The following is a 22,018-nucleotide window of genomic DNA, read 5'->3' as shown; positions in this document are numbered from 1 at the left end:
TCACAAGCAGCAAATTAAGCTGCCAGACTCTCTACCAAAGACATTTTCTGAACCCTTTCCAAATTCCATTGTGCAGAGGCATTCTGCTAACTGCCTCCAAGAACTCGCGTGGAGAGTTGTAAATAGGTCTGGGGGAATCATTTTGTGTATATTAAGACATTATTAAATAACTCTTAAATCGACCTCATTGCATTTTACCCCAAACTCGGGTTTCAACTAGTCCCCTGTATAACAAATGTCCAATCTAAACCTCCCACATCACAACTTTAAGCCCATTTCGTCTCATTCTACAACTTGTTACTTGTTGGAGAGACCAACACCAGCCTCACTCCAACCTCCTTTCAAGCAGTTGTAGAGCAGCAAGATCTACCCTTACCCTTCCATTCTCTAGCCTAAGCCACCCCAGCGCCCTCAGCCGCTCCTCATATGCCATGCTCTGCAGACTCTTCACTAGCCTTGCTGCTCATTGCACAAGCTCCAGGGCTTCAGTGTCTCTCCTGTATTATGGCACCCAGAAAAGAACACAGCACTCAAGCTGTGGTCTCACCAGAGCCGAGTACAGGGGGCACAACCACTTTGGATTGGTGTGAAACCACATAATCACACTACTGGTATTAAAGAGCACATATTTTGCCAGAGGTGCAAAGAGTTTGGGACTTGTAGCAAAATGGAGAGAATGATTTTCCTAAATGGGTGTACAAAGTTTGGGATCCATAATTAAAGTAGAGGAGATACATAATGAGAAGCAAATCATTACTCTTAATTCCTATTCTCAAGAAGAAAAAACCACCAGGCTGGATGAGGCTGTGGCCAGCCTGATGTAGGGTAAGGTGTCCCTGCCCATGGCAGGGGGGTTGGAACTAGATGATCCTTGTGGTCACATCCAACCCTGACTGATTCTATGATTCAGTCAGATTAATTCTTTCATTGCATATTATGTTGACTGGATAGAGCTGGGTGCTAGATTGGACTGGATGATCTTGGAGGTCTCTTCCAACCTGGTTGATTCTATGAAAGAGCACATATTTTGCCAGAGGTGCAAAGAGTTTGGGACTTGTAGCAAAATGGAGAGGATGATTTTTCCTAAGTGGGTGTACAAAGTTTGGGACTCAAACAGTGAAACTTGTTCAGGTGGGGGAATCTTATAAATCTTATATTGCTGTTCTCATAGCTCTGGGGAGCTGCAAATATTTTTCCTTCTAATTGAGTAAATACTTTCATTCTTTGAGCTCATACACACAAGTAATTATTTTTTTTAAAAAAACCAAAACTATGCTAATGGAAATAATTCTTTAATTGGTTGCTTATCTTCTTCACTGTTCTGGAATGCTCTCCCAGAGCCCCAAAATTTTGCACCCACAACAGAGCGATCTCAGGAATGTTTATATAGGGTGAAAAGAGGAACTAGAACAGTGTCATCATGCAGCTAAAATACTCTAGGAGTTAACATCAGTATGGTGGGACAGCTTGCATGGCAAGTGTGGCAGTGAATGGATCCAGAGTCTTCAGAAAAGATGGGAAGACAAGGATTAGAAGGACTTTCCTTAGATGTGAATGAGCAGTGTTAATATGTGAAATTTTGTGGGGCAGAGGACAGGCAAATCAAGAGCCTGTGGGGTCGTGGTAAGTAGATATGCTAGTACAGGACATATCATTGTGATGGTTTGGGTGTTACCCCCCCACTTTAGAAATCACTCAGTCAGCTCTGGAAATTTGAATGAAGCTTATATTTACAGCTTAGCAGAATATACAAGCAGATATTTACAGTATATACAGAAACATAGAAGGTAAGAGGTAATACAGAAACACAGCAGCCCTTCCAGAAACCTGAGTCCCCAGGAGGGGCTTCCAACCACACTTCCACCTTCTCCCACCCCTCTCAACCGTACCCCAGTCCCAAGGAAGAATGGAGGTTCAGGCAGGGGGTTAGGAAGCAAAGTGGATTAATCAGAGAAATGGCAGAGAGTCTAGAGAGAGAAATGCAGCTCAGAGCTCCCAAGCAGAAGGAGCAGCGAGTCTCTTATCTATGTTTGGCTTCTTGTTCTTATACCTCGCAGCAAGCCTATGAGTGAATTAGACATCATCCTGTTTCCCTTTCACAGCCTGTGATTTAATCCTTCTCACCAAAACGTTCTAACTAGCTTCAAACTAACACAATCATGATGAGAGTTTGTTACAGATCCTGATTTGAGGATGAAGAAGTGTACAAAATCTTAATTTGTATAAAGATTTTTGGTTCTCAGGCTGGACATCTCTGAAATCAGCTCTGAAAGTGTTGTGCTTTAACCTTGGCTGGCAACTAGGCACCACACAGCTGCTCACTCACTCAGTAGGAAAAGGCCAGACAAGGAAATTGCAAGCTTGCTGCTGAGTGGGGTGGGCAAATTATTGCCTCAGTGCTCACCAATGAGGTTTCACAGGTCTCTCTGCTTAGTGAAAGGGTTTGAGAAGAACAAGGAGCCCCATCAGAGCTAGGACTGAGTCAGGGATTACTTGAAAGAACTTGGCTCATGCAAGTCAATGGGACAACAGGCTGCATCAAAGGCTGCTGAGAGAGCAGGTGTGTGACCAGACAAGGCTGCTTTGTGCAAGTTTTGAATGGTCATGGAGTTTGAGGAAGAGGCCAAATGGTTAGAGAAAAGCAAATGTACCAATCTTCCAGAATAAAGTGCAATCCAAGGAGCTTCAGGCTTATCAGCTTGCACGGAGGGACTCCTCCAGGAGCACATCTCTGCACAGAAGTGTGATTTGGAATCATCGGCGTGGGCTACTGCTGAGGAAAGCCTCTTGAGAGAACAGTCAGGAAGTGGATTAGCTTGCCTGGAATGGTTATGGAGCCTCCATTCCTGGGGATTTTCAATACTTGACTGGGTAAAGCCTGAGTAACTGGTCTGGTTCTAGCTGACTATTTGAGAGGTGGTTGACTGGAGGCTTCTTGTGGTCCCTTCCTACCTGAACGAGTCTGTGAATCAATGACTCTCTAAAGCGCAACGTGCCAGAAGTGGGTAGGTCAGTCCTATTGTGCTGTCTGTGTGTATTATGTGGCTTAGTGGATAAACAAAGCAGAGGCCTTACCTTAATTACACAAAGATGCAAGCTGGGTGATCTGCATCCACACTGCTATTTAATTTGGGGAGTTACTCTATTGCTGTTAGGAAAAGAAACTTGAAGGTGATGAGAAGCTGAGGAACACAAGCCTTGCTGCAGGGTCTTTAGTACTTCTCTTAGCATTTTTGATGGGATTTTTTGTTTGTTTTGTTTTGGATTATTTTTTATTTTTAATCCAGTGCTTGAATTTTTAGTTGTTTGAAGGGCATGGCCCATAGTGTGTTAGGGATATAACTACAAGCAGAAAGACAGCAGGTAAATCTGTGCGAGATACTTACATGGAACAAATGGCATTAATGAACATATGAGGTATCCATTTGTCAGAATTGAGAAGGAGGAAGACAAATTACAGACTTGTAACTTAGAAATTAATGCAGTCATGCAAAACTTCTGTTATGTGGACTCCAAGGTTCTATCTGCAGTTGAATTTTTGGAGTGATTGGCATTACACAGATGGGATAAGGGGATGATATGATGAGAGAAGTGTCAGGGCACTGAAAGCACGGAAAAGCTAGGGGCTTTTCTCGTTTTGTGCTTTTCACAAATGGTGCTATTCAGAGGTCATCTACATGGAGGATTTACTTGACACTGCACAAAATGTTGTCTGCCTTCAGTGTAGGAATGTTCTCTAGAAGTCTGTTCCATCAGATAGCACGTTTGAACACAACATGATGTTGATAATTTAATTGTTTACCTAATATGAGAAGCTACAGGCAGCTTGAATGGAAAATAGTGTTCCTTAGATGAGAGATGCATTTAAAAAAGCATAAATGTGGGGACTACAGAGCAGCTTTCAGTTTGCACTCCTTGGTGAAGATTCTGAAAAGACCAGCCTAGTTCTGCACAAAAAAATGTTCCTTTAAAATTAGAATTTATAAATAATCTGGAGTTCAGTCCTTGCACTGATTTTTGTTGTTTGGCAAACAGCTTCATTCCACAAGGAGAGAGCATTCTCTCCCTCCTTTTATTTCTTCTCCTTGGAAAGATGTGTGCACTGTAGTTAGACTCTCCATGTGGGAACCTAAATACATGATGCATCGGGGAACAATGTGAATTTGGAATACATTAGAGCTGTTGCATTCCTCTGTTGGCCTCAATACTGTCAAAACAGTCTCTTTTCAAAGAACCTGCTCGTACCCAGAAGCCTGCAACTCCACAAGTCCTTTCAGGATAGTAAGGAACAGTTAACTGATCCTTACTACTTGAGAGTAGTAAGGTTCTACCTTACTACTACGCTTAGACTATTTAATTGCTCTGTTATCATAATAGCAATAAAAGTATAGCAGGCTTGCATGGTTGTGTTGTGGGATGGAAGGAGTGGGATTTGATGGCTGCAGCTCTGCGGGAACTCGCCCATCGTCTGTCCAAGTGCAAACACCTTTTGTGGAGTGATGTCAGTGGGATAGCTGAAAGAAATCCTAATGCTGCCTAAAAAGGGAGCTTTCTGAAAGAAGTTATGTTTACAGGCAGAGAGAGCTTCCTGGAATGACAGGTTGGTTCCAGATTGTTTCAAGGAATGGGTAAAGAAGGTTTATGTGAGCCTTTATTTTGACTGTGTATCAGCATGCTAGTGTTGAGCTGCTTAGTAGCTTCAATTAATATTACACTTTAAGGTCTTCAAGAGCTGTAGCCCACCACACTAAGTTGTGTTATGCCTTTCAGAGAGGTGGAGCAGGGGCTATAGGACTAACGACTAGTTCATGGTAGTGTGACATCTGTAGCATAATGGGAAAACAAACTCAGACTCTTAGTCTTACTATCTTAATTGCCACTTTCTGAGAAAAGAGCCTTTAGTCTTATCCTATTTAATATTCCATTGGCAGACATATTCTTTTTTAGCCATATAGATGTTTTCCTGATGTTAGACTAGACTCAGTGGCATATGTTTGGATGTGCCAGTATATCCCTCCTTTGGGCCTGAGCTGCACTGAATACTGGAACATGACCATGTTAGGTGAGACAGTACTAACAGTTGCTGCTATGGTCCAAGGCTGCACCATTAGCACTTGAAGTGCCTTATGATAATGGTTACAAGGCCACAAGACCAGTAGCATGTGCCTTTAAGATGTCTTTAGGTTATGATAGCAGAAGATTTTATTGTTGCATGCCTCTTTGTTATTACACAGGTATTATCTCAGTGACTCAGCAGTGGGGGTGTGAGTGCTGATAGCATCTGAAAAAAATAACACTTAGCTTTATGCTTTTAGTATTTGGAATAATGTTGTTCTTAGGCCTGGGGATCCTTTGTTTCTCACTATCTGTTCTGCATCTATTGCTTTTGTGGAAAAGAGAGGAAAGGGGGAGGAAAAAAGATGAGGAGGAAAAAAAATGCAAAGGTAATTATCTCTGCTAATAGTCTGTCTGCTTGTGCTTGATTGAAATGCAGCCTGGCTCTCCTGTATCACTGATTTATTCCCAGAGAGAAGTTCCAGTTTTCTACAAAGCCAACACCTTTGGACAGACACCATCTGGCCAACTGCTTATTAACTCCCATGGTCCTGCCTGATACTACCGGTAAAGAGACCAGTCTCACAGAAAGCAGGCTAGAGGGATGCTGCCAGGGGCCCTAAGGTCTCTCTTCCCTAAAGAGAAATGAATTCTGCACAGCCTCCCTAGCAGGCACCATGTAAAAATAATTAAAAGGGTACTGAGGAAAACCAGCTAATTAAAAAGACTAAACATGGAGTCCTCTGACTCTTTAGGCTAGCCAAGCTTTTCCTGTGGGAAAGTCAGATGTCAGTTGTATCTGTATGCTGTCATTTCAGCTGCCCTCTTTTGAACCTGTAGGAATGCTCCTTCGAATCCAGGTGCAACTCAAGGCAGCCACATTCCCTATGCACCCTTGTATTTGTGGGATTTTCTGCTGGCCTCACACTCTCGGATAACTTGCCTCTCCTTCTGAGCTGGGCTCCATTTAGCAAAGTTTTTAAGAGAGCAATTTTATGACCACAAAAATTGTCTGAGGACAGATTAGATTACCCAAGGTGTACACCTTTAAAATCTTTTTTCCCCATTGATGTAATAATTTTAATTGAAGCATTAAAAACAAGCAAACAAAAACCTTTAAGAAAAATAATATGCTATAAGGTAATCTAAAGCTGTTACTGCTTGGAAGAAGTATGTTTGTTGGTGGAGTATTTAATCACAGAGCTATACAGAGAGAGTGGTGCACATTTCTGTTGGCAATTCTTTCATTTGAAACAAAGGCAAAATCGTCTCTCTTGCTGTATACTACACCTGCCACCATAGGGAGCTTGCTGCTTCTTAAAAGCTGAGGGACCCAGAGCTGTTTAGTCAGGAGAAGAGAAGGCTGAGATGGGATCTGACCAAACACTTTGAGTGACTGTCAAGAAGGTGAGGGCAGTGTCCTCTCTTTGGTGCCCAGTGATACGATGAGGGGTGATGAATACAAGCTGGAATGTGGCAAGTTCTGCTTTAATGTAAGGAAAAACTGCTTTACTGCAAGGGTAACAGAGCACTGGGAGAGATGGCCCAAACATCTTGGGAAGTCTCCTTCTCTGGATGCTTTCAAAACCTTCCTGGATGCAGCCCTGTGTTACCTGCCCAAGTTGAACCTGCCTTGACAGGGGAGTTAGATTAGATGGTCTCCAGAGGTCCTTTACAACCCCTAGTGTTGTGTGATTCTGTGATGTTTAGGTTGAAGGAGAGCGGCTGGCCTTAGGAAGGGTACTTGTAGACTCGCAAATGACATTATTTTTCTTCCCTCAAAATATAAGGAATGACAGGCTGTGTGTTATCAGAAGAGGTCTTCACAATTTATTTGAAAAGTAGCATAAGCAACTGCTAAATGGTCACTGCCTTACTCTGTTTTTAAAAAGAAGCCTTCCCCTCTCCTCCCATTATCTGTCTCTAGTTCATTTCACTGCTAGACACTGTGGTCCAAAAGATTTCTTTCTTTGAGATTTTCTGACAAAAAATTGAAATGAATCCTCAGATCTTTCACAAAACTGTAAGTCTGATAGGAAAACGTGTGTTCTACTCCAGTGTTCAAGTAGTTTGAAGATTAGGGGGGAAAAAGCACCCTAAAATGTTGTCTGTGAGCTTGTTGCCGTTACACCATAACACAGTGTATGGCCACAGTTCAATCCTCCTGTTGTTCTGTCTTGAAGTTAGGATTGTATGGGGCTTGTTGTCACCCACTTGCATTTAGAGATTTGTTCTGAACAAGGACAAAGAAATGTAATAATTTCTGATACCTTTGTTTCTACTTTCCTTTTTATGTCTTTTCCAAAGGGACTTCTGTTTTTTGCCAAGTAAAACACACAGGATAGTTTCTGGTGCTTTTTTCCTCCTGCAGGGGAGTGAATGGTATGACTTATAATCACTAACGTTGTGCACAGATGTTCAGGGAGATTCTAGAAAAGGAAAGCTGACCATAAAGCAGCTTCATTTTGGTGGGATTCCCCTAATGCAGGGTACTCAGGAGTAATATTGCCTGGTTTAGTTACTGAGAATAGAAAACAAGAACGTGATGGTTGAAAAGAGCCATGAAAATTATTAAGGGCTTGGAGTATCTTCCTTACAAGAAGAAACTGAGGGAGCTGGGGCTCTTTAGCTTGGGGAAGAGGAGACTGAGAGGTGAGCTCATTCATGTTTGTAAATACATAAAGGGTGAGTGCCAAGAGGAGCCAGGTTCTCCTCAGTGATGCCCAATGACAGGACAAGGGGCAATGAGTGAAAGAGGAGGCATAGGAAACTTAGTGTAAATATGAGGAATAATTTTTTCACTGAGTGTGACAGAACACTGGAATAGGATGTCTAGGGGGAGGTTGTGGAGTCTACCACTCTGGAGATACTCAAGATCTGCTTGGAAGTGCTCCTGTGTGATCTGGTATAGGTGACCCTGCTCTGGAAGAATGGATGATCTTTTGAGGTCACTTCCAGCCCCTAGCTGTGATGGTTTGGGTGTTCCTCACCCCCTCACACTTTAGAAATCACCCAGACTAGACTCAGCCAGCTCTGGAAATATGAATGAAGCTTATTACTTACAGCTGGCACAATATACAAGCAGATATTTACAGTATATACAGTTATAGACAGAAATATACAAGGTAAAAAGTAATACAGAAAAACACAACTCCCCTCCCAGAAACCTGAGTCCCCAGGAGGGGCTCTCTAATGCCCCTTCACCTTCCCCCAACCCCTCTCAACCTTACACCAGTCCCAAGGAAGAATGGAGGTTCTGCCAAGGGGGTTAGGAAGCAAAGTGGATTAGAAAAGAAACAGAGGGTGAGGTTAGAGATGCAGCCCAAGTGAGAGAAGTGGTTAACTATGCTTTTATTTCTTGTCCCTATACATCTCAGCAAGCCTATGAGGAAAGTAGACATCACCCTTGTTTTCCTTTCACAGCCTGTAATCTAGTTCTTCGCACCAAAACATTCTAGCTAGCTTCAAACTAGCACAAACACTGGCCAGAAATGCACAGTTGAGGCAGACTTCCATTTGAAGGAGTTTAGTCTGCACGAGATCATATGGGATAAAACAACATAACTGGAAAGATATCAGTCAGCATTGGTGTTAAGCAGTTCTAATATATAGTGCATACTAAAATTCTTTCTTTTGGCAAATATGCAGAGACAAGCATACCACAATTAGTCAGCAGAGCCAGAAGGTCTAGTACCAAGCCAATCTTCCTATTTGAGTGAACAGAAAGTGTACTTTGCTTTTTTTCTTTCAAGAGCCCGTGCCAATATATTATCACATCATCTCCAGAGTGTTGCTGGAGCATCATTGTGTGTTACTGAGAACAAGGAGAATTGAACAGGTGTGCTGTGGAGAATGTGATGAAAAGATTTTATTTAAAGGATGATTTCATGAGGGGAAAAATGAGAATATCAACTTGGGAAAGAACATTATATGCTTGCTGGTTGTAACATTTGAGGCAATTAAGACCTGGAAAGATTATTAAGAGAGTGTGGATTTGTAAGCTTTACTTACATATATAAACAGAGATAGTTCTCTGTCAGTGGTGTTAATGGTGTTCACCTGTGCAGTACTGTTTTGGAAGAATCTATAACTGACTGCCATTAAAAAAAAACCCAACTTAAAACCCCCACTGAGAAGAAAAAATCTCCCCCCAAAGCCTTCAGTCTCCCCCCCCCAAAAAAAACCCAACCACCAAACAACCCTGCTTGCTTGTTTGCTTTGTCCACTCAACTTTTCAGATGTATTATTTTTTTTTTCACCTCCAAATCTGGCATAATATTTCAGAAAGATAGTTTTTCAAGCAAGAAGTTGCATCTTCTCTTTTCCTTTGACAGCACAGTTTGAAGCAGCCTTGACAGGGTAGTTGTTACATGTATTAGTGCATGTTTAGATATTTCTGTGGTAGCAAGCAGTAGATTGTTAAGAGTCAGTGAGTGGAACTGGAGCCAGGCCTGGCAAGGTCTATTAGATGTCATTTTGTGGAAGGTCTCTTTTACTGATTTGGTAAACTGAAGTGTGGTTGATTCTTCTTTCAGTTCTTGACTGGTGCTTTCCTATTGCTGTAGGTTAGGGATTAATCTGTTACACCATAGAGATGAAATTCCTCCAGAGGACTGGATAGACCCAAGGGGACTGACAGTCCATCCCAGAGGGAGGACACAGGGTATTGTAAGTTGTTATTCCATCCTGTATCCTGCATCTCCCTATATAAGGGGCAGATATCCAGGTCATCTCTCTCTTTCTTTGATACCTTTCATTCTTTTGTTTACTTTTGTAAATAATATTTCTATTTAACCTCCAATTCTCTGCAAGTGTTTTTATTTTCACTTCTTTGGGGTGAAATACCTTCTGTTCCAGCTCAATCCAGGACACCTATATTAAGGGCTGACCTTGAAAAACTGGGGTATTTATGAGATCTCAAGGTGATTGCACTGTGTTTGTGTATCTATTCATGCTAGAGATCAGACTATCTAATGAAGGATAACCTTAAAATGTTGGCTAGGTCAAGCTTTATATGGTAGTTAATGCATTTAATTGCTTTATTGCTAATAGGCTTAGGGATCTCAGTGGTTACATGTGTTCGTTCCTCAGTCCTGGGTTTTCTCAGATGCTTAAACCCACCTAACCTCCTGTTGCTCTCTGACTAGGGAATCATGAGCATCATGTGGACAGATCTCGAATCTAAGTCCCCAGTGTTCCCAGCAGTACACCAAAGGGTTGAACTGCAAGTTAAGACTGCGATAAGAGCTTTCATCTACTCTCTTAGACAAATAAAGCATTCTGTTAACTCCAAGCCAAAACCGAACGCTGTTAACTGTGGCCAGTTTTCATAATCTCATTTCTAGTGTCAAGGCCAGGTTTCCAGTGGCTGATCCAAAAAGAGAAATGAAACACACATGAGATGTCCTGGGCCAACAGGTGTTGCAGCTGCTTTTATAATGTGAAGCTGAAAAACCCAAAATGCCTCAGACGATTGTGTATGAACCAATTGTTCTGACATGAAAATCTGTTTCTAGTCTCCGAATAGCCTGCTTTGGAAGACATCACAAAGCGTTGCAGAATGTCTTTGAGTGACAATTATTTAGTGAAGTTACTGCCCTCATAATGTAATTTTCCAGTGTCAGTATATAATTAGGCAGGATGAATAAAGAAGAGGTCCCATTGTGAAATACTGAGAAGCTGCTGTGCCCTTCCCAGTCCAATGCTGCTGAATAAATCACATTTAACTTCCAGTTGTGCAACTTCTGGCTTTCTGAGCTTTGAAGCCTGTGTGGAGCGTGCTGCACAACTGGTCCAGCTGACTTCTGCCTTTGATCTTCAAGGATCCTTTGGAAACATTATCTACACATTTAAAAATTCAATTTTTTTTGTTTTTTTTTCCCCATATTTTATTGAATCTGAACGCTGTGCTCATGAAGCATGTCGTCTTCAGAGAGCTGAAAGAAAGCCTTCAGCATTAGCAGCAGCACAAGCTGCTGAAAGCTAGATTTTTTTTCACCACTGATGTGCCTCAGACACAATGTCTCTCTCCTTGGGGAGTGTCACAGTCTTTGTTGCATCAAGTCCTCTTGCACGATGGAGACTGAACTGTTAAGCAGCTATCAGATGCTATTGTAAGAGACTAATACAGTGCTGTGGAATCTGTGCTTCTGTAGGTGAAAATGAAAGCTTTGGTTTGGTGACACCTTCCAGTTGCTAATAGCTGTGCCAAATCTGAACCACGACCTGCGATGTAAAGCTTTATATTCCATTGCTGCTCTTCTGAGAAGTCAAGTTTACTCAGTGCTCATGGATTTATTAAAACGTTCTTAAGAGCACTTCTGTTTGCTGTCTGTATTTGTGATAAATACACAAACATGTAACCAGTCCCTCAGCAGCAATGGGCATTAGCTAGCTACAGAGATTTTAGAGGCAGTTTTAGTAATGGGTTTTCAGGATGAGAAGGTGATATTTGGAGATAATCTCTTTTTTGCTAAACATGTAAGCATCTGAAATACTTATTTGTAGGAGACAAAAATGTTCCCATAATTGCTCTCTGTGATAGGAAATAAAATTCTTGTTCCTCTTATGAAACTAATTCACTGTGAGGGGGAAAAACAATCAGTTCAGGCTACAGGTTACTGAATGCAGTGTGAGAAACAAACCTGCCAGAAGAGAGCAACTTAAACAGGGGGCCTTTTTTCAACTGAATAGTTGGAGAATGCCTGAAAGTGCTGGTCTAGCAGTTGCAGGGTTTTAATGCCTTTGAAGACAAGCCCACAAATGGCAAATGAGAGGATTGTTTATCAGTCAGAAGTGATCCATGGTATTCATGCTCTTTTGCAGAGGCAAAGCCAAGTAATGGAATGACTACAGAACTCTGCTGCTTCACAGAGCTTTCTCTGTGAACAAAGTTTTGTAACCTGTGTTAGACATGGCAGTGACAATGGTGGCCTAGGCAACCTTTCTAAACTGTCTTGCAAAGAAGCAGTGATCCGGCTATTGGTAGAGCACCATATGGACTCCTAGGGCCGGTATAATAGTACTTGTACACAGTGTTGTTGCAGTAGGTAGCAGAGGGGCTGATAGCAGCAGCTCCAATTTTAAGCTTCCTCAGATGAAAAAGTCTTGTGCTGTGCTACAGAGCCGCCTGGAGATGTGGCAGTTCTGTGACTTCAGTTGTGTAAAGTTTGTGCACGCTCAACAGGAAGACCCTTTCTGTAGTCAGGGGAGAATGATCCTACTTTCCAGCTACCTGTGCAGATGCCTCTCCCCCTGACTGAAATACTGGGTTTAGGGTGAGATGAATCACTGTCTGGAGATGCTTCTCTTGCTATTGAGGCAGTGTAGATGTCTAGTTTAGATTAGATGCCTGACTTTTAGACAGCTGAAGATTCTGAGATGAATGAAGTTCTCTGGACTATTTCCTCTTTGCGCTTGGAGAGTATACCCGCATGCCACAGAGGATCTTGCTCCTGCAGGATTGTGATAAATAAGGAATAAGGGACTGATCTTTCTCTTTTGGATAAAACCCATGATCAAGGTGCAGGGGGAAAAGTCTGTACAAATAAACCTTTCTTCTAGAGCAGGCTTCCATTTGTGTTATAAGTCTTTGCCTTTGAATTGGGAGGCAGCTGCACAGTTAAAGAGATACTGCAAATAGGTTGCCTAGTGTCCACTGTGTAGCATGCCTGATTGAGTTAGTCTTTTGAGGTAAAGTCTCTGCATATTATGTAATAGGTAGAGGTTATTTTCCCCTAAATATCTGAAAAAATTACATGAGATATTAAGATTTCAGAAGTCTCTGTACAATTAGAACTAGCAAGAATAGAACTCAGACTTAAATGCCTTGTATGAGCAAAGCAACATCATAATCTACAAACAGGCACTATATATATACACACACACTGATCCTAAAGTTAAGTTGCTGAGTTGAAGTAGCTTGTGTTGAAAGACCACATGCCCTAGTTAATGTGCAAAAGTGCCTGTACTCTCCATCTGCCCTGCATGCTGGGGTGCTCTTGGAAAGAACAAACACTTGCCACAGTCTCAAATGTAACTTTGAGTTCTGTTTGATCTTTTGTAAATGCTGGGATTTGCCTTATGATTAATCATACATGTAAAAGATTAAATTGAAAGGGCCGCATTGATTCATTGGGGGAGGAGCATAATTAGAGCACAATTTTACTCAGCTCGGTGGTTTTGTAAACAACTTATCAATCCAGAATGTCAGAGCTGGAAAATATAAAATGCACATTGATCCAAACTCTACAAAATATGAGAAACTCTGCAAATACAGCCCATGTGGTTGCTTTTGCCAAGTGCAGTTTTTGAAGCTCCTTTTTCTCTATAGAAGCACCAGGCTAAAATCTTCCCCTTTTTTGCATATTTAATCATAGAATCAACCAGGTTGGAAGAGACCTCCAAGATCATCCAGTCCAACCTATCACCCAGCCCTACCCAGTCAACTAGACCATGGCACTAAGTGCCTCATCCAGTCTTTATTAGTGCATGAGCTCTAGAAGACTTGAGTATGATATGGTATGTTTACATTTGTGTCTCTTTAGTCAACTGTCCTGATTCAAAGCAATGTGTTGTATTCAGTGTTTTAAACTAATAACTGCCTGTGATGTCAGGGAGACCTGTTAAACCATGTCTTATGCTTCCACAACTGGGGAAGATTTGGACTGCTACTATTAGTCATGCAGTGCACAGACTTGCATACTCAAACCCTGTGTAGATCTGTCACTTTAGGACACAGTTTAGTGGCCATAGGAGTGTTGGTTGATGGTTGGACTTGCTAATCTTAAGGGTCTTTTGCATCTTTAATGACTTTAGGATTCTATAAACTGAGAATTTCTGAAGGGCAGATCTTCACTTGAAAAAAACCCCAAACCAACAAAACAAAAATATGCCTTGAATAAAACTTTCTGGTCTTCCTGCAACCTAACTAGGTGCTTTTGAAGAATCTACTGATGTTTGGAGTTTGCCAGAGGGGATGATTTCTAGTAGAATTTAACATTTAAGACCTTTGAAATGAGGTGTTAAGAACCATTACTTGTGATGTTGTGTGCTAAACGTTGGCTGTGAGTTCTTCGGGATTGAAGAACCTGAATCTTCTTGTGTAGCAGCAATGCCCCCGCTGAAAGAGGGGGATGTGTATGAGAGAGTGTGCTGTGACATAAAAACTTGTTTTCCCTCAGTTTTTATTGAATGCCACTGTGAAATCAGAGTCACAGAATGGCAGAGGTTGGAAGGGACCTCTGGAGAGCATCTAGTTCACCCTTTCTTTCAAAAAAGGTTCACTTAGAGCAGGTTGCCCAGGATCATGTCTAGGTGGGTTTTGAGTATCTCCATAGAAGGAGACTCCACAACTTTTCTAAGTGGCCTGTACCAGTACTCTGTCTCCCTTAAAGTAAAAAAAAGCTTTTCCTTGTGTAGATAATGTGGTGGTGTACAAAAGTCTGAGCTAACTTCAGGAAAGAGAACAGAACTGTGCTGATAGTTTGTTGTGCTCAGGCTAATTAGCCCATTTAAGAATATGCTTCTTGTAGTGTAACCATTGTGCTAGGTCCTCAATGGCACTTCAAGGCACCTGTTGAGAAGAGGTACTATGGCTGTAGAACTTCAGGCTGGGGGGCTGCCCCAGAGCAGAAGTCACAGGAATTCTGGAACAGTTCCACATAATAGGTCTTGAGCTGTGGAAGTAGCTCTTCAGCCTTTATTCCACTTTCAAACTTGATGTGCCAAAAGCAGCCAGGTCAAGTATCAGTTTGATCATCCAGCCATGCTCTTGGGAGATGTTATCAGCAGCACCTTGTTGCATACTCCATAATGTTAAACTCAACAGATGGAAATGAGGCTTTTTGTATGGCTTCAACTGTGAGAATCTGTCATGGTGACAAAATGAGCAAATTAATGGTAGATACCCTGGCACCATATGCCTGCAAAAACACTGGCTTCAGTGCCAGCAGGAGGCAGTGAAAACCTGCACAATATCTCTTGATTGTTCTTGGTTGATTGGTAGTTTTTAATTTATATTTGTCATGATTATCTCTTTTTTCATTCCTTGATGACAGGAAGTGTGTAAATCTTTCCCTTTTAATCCCTTTCCCTTTTGTAATAGTTCATTTCAGAATCATAGTAAAACCCAGCACAGGAAGAAGTGTGAAGTTAAGTATAAAACCCCTTAGATTCAAAAGACACCTTTTTTGACTGAAGACCTGTGGTTTTGGAAAAAAAAACAGCCCATGCACCTGCTTTCCCCATCTGACTGTGTGCACAAGTGTGAAAGTTTTATCAGTGTTTATACAGACCTTGTACATCATGTATTGAGGGAGCCTTTTGATTTAATGAAAAGTTCATTGTGTTCTGAAGTGGTGGTGGGGGGAAAGAACTCATGTCTTCAGTTTGGATATTGTATGTGCTAGTGATAATAAGAACAATACTATAATTGTAGATATTAGGGATTTTTTTCCCCTTTGTTTAATTTCCCTACTGTGGGAGGAGGAGGATTGGCTACCAGTAAACACAGAGGGCTAGCAACTGTCCTTGAGCTATTCATGGATGGAATTAAACCAGTAGATGAAAGGTGCAAATTCTTTCTTACAAAATGTGTGTGACTTATTAGAAATTTATCAACCCCCTAATAGAGGAATATACTGTGAGAAGGGTAAGGCTATTCTCACATAAGTTGCATGGATTTGAGAGAAAAGAGGAGATTGATAGAATCCTATCACTGCAGTATAAAGAAAATTAAGTAGTGTTTTACCCAGATGTTTCTTCAGTTAGCCTTTGTCTGTGGAAGAAGCTAAGCATAAGGCTTTGGAGACCTTGTCTTGATTTAGCCTTCTAATAACAGAGAATCCTCTGCATCTTTCTTAGAGTGAGGTGTTACATTGATTCATTTAGCAGATTAGTACTCTAGTTCCTCGATCTGTTTTATCTGCCATGATTTAATGTGTCTGCTGAAAAGGGCATTCCCACTGTCATCTAGTTGCATATTTCTGTCTTTCCCTTGTGCCAGCTCTGTTTTTTTGTGCTTATTTGATGAAACTCAAGTAGTTTGTAGCCAAATGAAGTTCCTAATATATAGAAAGAAAACAAAACGAAAACCCCACAGTTTTCAGCTAACTCAGTTCTTCAGTTTGGTTTCACACACAAATGATGCAATGGAGATAGTGGGAATGAATGGCCATAGTATGGAGGAGGAAGATGGGATTGGTGCCTTTAATCAGCAGCGCTGAGCAATGACAGATTAAATGGATTATGGAATTATGGTGTGAAACATACCAAGCAAGTAGCCAACAGCTGACACTAGACAAATTCAGATGTGCAAAAGGCACTCATGTGGCCAAAGAAGATAAAGAATCCTCTGCTATCTGACACTTTCAGTTGGAAAATTTTATTTTGGAGGTAGAGAATTTTGTGACCCTTACAGAGCAGATGACACATATTTTTTGACAGTCTGCACTGAATTTAGAAATCAGAAGGACTAGCAGTATTCCTCCAGAGAGAGTGGGTACTTAGAAATTTAAGGATACCATATGGGGAGGGGGGAGAGGGGAGGGGGGGGTGAAAAAAAAAAGACAGCAGAGGCTTGAATCCTCATCCATGCTGTGAAAATCTTGTTCTATAGAGGACCAGACTGTTGCATCAGCAGTTCAGATTCACATGTCTCCTAACTCAGTCAAGAGGCATTTTTTTTCCAGGCTTGCACCTTATTTCTTGCTTCCTTACTTTGAACCTTAACCACGCGATAAAGCGAGATTGTCTTGTGAGGCTCTTGGCAGGCTGGTTCAGCAAGCCTCAGTTGAAACTATAGTTCCATGTAACATGCATTTGCAGTGATATGTTTCTCTGCTATGTTTTCCATAATAGGAAACGAGGTGTATGAGTGCTGACAATTGGAACAGGTCAGACAGAATTTCCCTCCTCTATTTTAACCATCCATTCCTTTGCTGAAGTAGGACTAGATGAGACTGACTTCTGAACAGCTGGCAGGTGACTGACATGTTATTGAAGAGCTCTGACGAAGCCTACTTTCATCAAACCCATTGTTTTCCAGCAGGTTCAAACTCCTATTAATATCAAAGCTATTAGGTTAATCCTCACATAATAATACGGTTTGTGCCTTTTGTACTGCACCTGCATTGGGCTTAAGGTATAAAAGTAATGTGACAATGAGCAGACTGTTCCAAGAACTTGTTAATTTATACATATGTGCTTTTAAATGCCCGACGGTCTCTTGGGAACTGTTTTCTGCAGTCTTGCTTAAAAACGTAGCTGTGTCTCAAGGGTGAAAATTTTGACTCTGAAGTCACAATTAAAACACCTCTTGGTTTAAGGAAGGCTATGATTTCTCCAAAACTTATCAAACAGCAAAAGCTGCAGCAGGCTCTGGTAATTAGAGCCTTCTGTTTAAACTTTTGCTATGATTTAACTTCTGGGAGAGTATACCTTTTATCATCAGTAGTTGCTGGGTGTTTGGTTTTTTTTTCATGTAAGTCAGGGAAGATGCTACCTTTAACATTTTATTGTCTCTCATAGGATGATAGATAATGCCCTGATGAAACCTGGGCAGTGAGCTCACAGGGCACTTTGCCAGCATAGCTATTTGTGTAGCAACCTGTAATTCTGACATGACTCAGTAGCAGCAAACATGACTCAGTATCAGCAATGGCAACTATAGTCTAGAAAGATGTGCAGATGCATGTTTTCTGTGTTGACTTTTTTTTTTCCTTTGAGGTGACCTTAGAATTCGTTAGTAAAGGGAAATGTGTTTGCTCTAATTGAATCTAACAGGAGCCATAATGGATCTCTTTGATAAAGGTGCTTGCATACTTTCTGATTTTAGTAAACAGCATAGCTTTCCAGTTCATTTTAAAGAATTAGTACTTTCAAACACAAATACACAGACAGGCAGCATCAAAGAGACTGAAGAATAAGAGCCTCACAATATAGATGTGCAGTGATACAAGATGAACTTAACATCTTTAGCTGCTTCGAGAGGAAGTAGTGGGAAAAGGATGTTGAGTTGTGCTGCTTGCAGGGTGTTGCTGTAGTGAGAAAAGTAAGATGAAGCTTGCATGTGGTTTGCCATCCAGGCAGGACATACCTGGAGAGAAAAAAACACTTGGTTTGGAATTGTTAGTGGTACGTTGAGGCCCTGATGGTGGGTTGCAGCATTCTGTAATTTGGCTTTTTATTTCCTTTCTTCCCTACCTATCTGGGAGTTATTGCTATGTAGAAGTACCCATTCCATTAGCACGAGAACGTCCCGGATGCTTTTCAGAGATACTTTCTGAGAGTTGGGAAGAAACCTACAAATGACTAGTGGTTTAACAACAACAAAAAAAAAAGGCTGGGATTGAGTGGAGAGCTATTAAGATCCTGTGATGGTTTGGGTGTTCCCCCCCCCCATTTTAGAAATCACCTGCACTAGACTCATCTGGCTCTGGAAATATAAATTAAGCTTATATTTACAGCTGGCACAATATACAAGCAGATATTTACAGTATATACAGTTATAGACAGAAATATAAAAGGTAAAAGCTAATACAGAAGCACAACTCCCCTCCCAGAAGCCTGAGTCCCCAGGAGGGGCTCTCAACCACCCCTTCACCTTCCCCCTACCCCTCTCAACTTTACCCCAGTCCCAAGGAAGAATGGAGGTTTGGCCAGGGGGTTAGGAAGCAAAGTGGATTAGTCCAAAATGGAGGGTGAGGTTAGAGAGATGCAGCCCAAGCGAGAGTGGTTATCTCTGCTTTTATTTTTTGTTCCTATACATCTCAGCAGGCCTATGAGGGCTTTTATGAGTTGATTTATACATGAATGTTCAAGTTGAACAGTATACCTTAGTATTGTCTGGTGAGATTAGCTACCCAGTCTTCCTATTAGTCCAATTCTGCAATTGATATGAACTTGAAGCATGAATTCACTTTCCTGTTTTCTGTTTGAAATTAATGGTGGAAATGGTAATGTAGTGTTCTCGTGGAGGAATCTGTATGTGATCTGAAGTCAATTACTCTAATCACACAGCAGTTTGGGACTGATGAGTTTGCAGCAAAACTTAGTTTTTCTTTTTCTCCCCCTGTTGCACCAAATAGTGTCCAGCACTTCTAAAAGGAGTTGTGAGCAGGCATGTTGGAAAGTGATTCTGTGTCAGATTTTGGTGGTGTGGCGTACTGTTGTGCCCTGATCACAGCTTAGTTCTTGACAGTGAATGTGATTTGTCTCCAGAATCAATTGCTCAGACATCCTGGATCTTGCTGAAATTTCTTCCCTTCTGTACAACTGCCATCACTAGAATGTTCTCTGCTTTCAGATTCAAACAGATCCACTTTTCTTAATTGAGAGTAATTCATATTTCTAATTGTATGTCATGGCTGTGCCTATGTAATGGAAAAGTGCTATTACAGGCATGGTAATTAAAGAGAGCCTACATATTAATAGGGAACAGAAACTGTCTATTAAGGAAGGTAATTAAAGCCTTTTGGAAATTATTAATGTATATTAAATATTTACTTTTAAGAGATCCAAGATAGACTTTTCCTGCTTCCATAACAATAAATAGAGGACTCACAAATGGTCAAATTACTTTTAGTGTGACAAATGTATGGGGAACAACTTCCTACCTCAAGGGCAGCCTGAAGTTCAGCATGTGCACTTGTGACTTCATAGGAAGCTCCTACATATGTGTTTATTTTGGAAGACTGACAAGTAAGTATGGAACTGTAAAGCACCAGCAGTTGGGGGAAAAAAATCAAGCCCTAAAAATACAATCCAAATCCACCCTTGAAAGTAGAGGGATGCAAGTTCTGTGGGCACATGCCCAGTGAGGTCCTCCTCTCAGGCTCTCCTTGAATGTTATTGAGTACAGTTCTGCTTGTGCTGGCAACCAGTGTGTGGAATTGCTAGAGGTATTCTTAATTGACTAGAAATCATAAGCCTCTAAAATATGATTTTTCTAGACTAAATAAATTTGCCTGTGCCAAGGCAGGCAAAGTCACTTCAGATCACTAGGAAAGGACTAATGATTTCATCTCTCTCAGGTGCAAACTACAATTATAATCTTTGTCAGGTGCAAAATAAGTAGGTTTTATTACCTGCATTTCTGAAGAGAGAAAGACAGAAAGGGAGTCAACAAATTCTCATCCTAGAGTAATTGTTAGTTGCTGCCCTGGTTTCTTTATCATACAAAAACTGTGGAATTTGGGATCCCTCGATGAAGAAATAAGTCAAGACAACCTGGGTCTCACCCTCCACCTTTTAATCAGTGTCTCTGAGCTGTGAAAAGACACTCTGCAAGGCAGGTGTCAGTGGAAGCACTGGAGTGCTGTGACCAGGAGGCCAGGTAGCAGATGACATGGGATGTTCCTGGTGCACCTAGGTCCTATGTAGTTTGCAGATTGCTTTCAAAAGGAAGAAATATCTTCCAGTGGAGACCATGAGAATGTAGAAGATATCCATGGATGTGTTGAACTCAGTGTTGGGTGTCTGACAGCAGCAGAAATCAATGCTGTTTAGGGAGAGCATGTGAATCTAAGCACTTTCTGATTTCCTTCCTCTTGCAATCCATCAACATCTGGTGCTGTTTTCTTAGGCTGCATCCCTCTCTAGTATTTGTTTTTAGACATGTTGACTAGTAATGTTTTTTTTTTACCAATTTTCTTATTTATTGAAAGTAAAAAGAAAATCTAGGGCAATTGAGCATAACTTTTGAAGGATATTTGTCCCCTAAGTTGCCTGATTTCCAGGTAAGACAGTTTGAAAAATTATCCTTTGAGCACCTCAGCTTGGAGTACAGTGTTCAACTGGACTGCAAAAATAAATGTTGTTCCTGAATTTGCATAATTCATCATTTGGTCATGTGCTTTCTGAATTGATTCCAGTGAAAGGATGAGATTTTCTGATCTGTTTTCAGTTTAGATGTGGTGCAACCAGGCGAAAGATTAAGCAGGTTTTATTAATGAAAACAAAACAAGCAAACAAACCAACCAAAGAAACAAAACCAGCCACAAACCATAGAATCATGGAATCGACCAGGTTGGAAGAGACCTCCAAGATCATCCAGTCCAACCTAGCACCCAGCCCTATCCAGTCATGGAACTAAATGCCTCATCCAGTCTTTGCTTGAACATCTCCAGGGACGGTGCCTCCACCACCTCCCTGGGCAGCCCATTCCCATGGGAAATCAACACTCTCTGGGAAGAACATCCTCCTAACATCCAGCCTATACCTCCCCTGGCACAACTTGAGACTGTGTCCCCTTGTTCTATTGCTGCTTGTCTGGGAGTTTCCTGCCCCCCCACACTTTAGAAATCACCCAGACTAGACTCAGCTGGCTCTGGAAATATGGATGAAGCTTATATTTACTGCTAGCACAATATACAGGCAGATATTTACAATATATACAGAAATATACAAGGTAAAAAGGTAATTCAGAAACACAACTCCCCTCCCAGAAATCTGAGTCCCCAGGAGAGGCTCTCTACCTCCCCTTCACCTTACCCCTACCCCTTTCAACCTTACCCCAGTCCCAAGGAAGAATGGAGGTTTGGCCTGGGGGGTTAGGAAGCAAAGTGGATTAGAAAAGAAACAGAGGGTGAGTTTAGAGATGCAGCTCAGCAAGCAGCAGAAGTCAGAGCGGTTATCTATGTTTTTATTTCTTGTCCCCATACATATCAGCAAGCCTATGAGTGAAGTAGACATCACCCTTGTTTTCCTTTCACAGCCTGTAATCTAGTTCTTCTCACCAAAACATTCTAGCTAGCTTCAAACTAGCACAACAAACAAACAAAAAGAAAACCAACCCCAAACAAACCAAACCTCAAACAACCCCTAAAAAAATCATTTTATGGGAAAGCTTAGATGACCTTAAGGGCAAAAGCAAATCATCCTCTTGGAGTCATTCCAATGCAACTAATATTAAAAAAAAAAGTTTCAGCCAACATTTTATTCAAAACATCAGTGTGTCTGCTGC

General features: G+C 41.3%; 1 long non-coding RNA gene across 4 annotated transcripts in view; it reads left to right on the top strand.

Moving 5' to 3' along the window:
• The window catches only part of LOC135184864 (uncharacterized), a 69,357-nt gene that overhangs the window by 7,435 nt on the left and 39,904 nt on the right, over positions 1-22,018 (top strand). The window lies entirely within an intron of this gene.

Source organism: Pogoniulus pusillus, chromosome 21, assembly GCF_015220805.1.
Source record: "Pogoniulus pusillus isolate bPogPus1 chromosome 21, bPogPus1.pri, whole genome shotgun sequence".
Classification (NCBI taxonomy): Eukaryota; Metazoa; Chordata; class Aves; order Piciformes; family Lybiidae; genus Pogoniulus; species Pogoniulus pusillus.
Note: the sequence above shows the minus strand (reverse complement) of the source record. Positions and strands in the feature narration are given on the sequence as shown.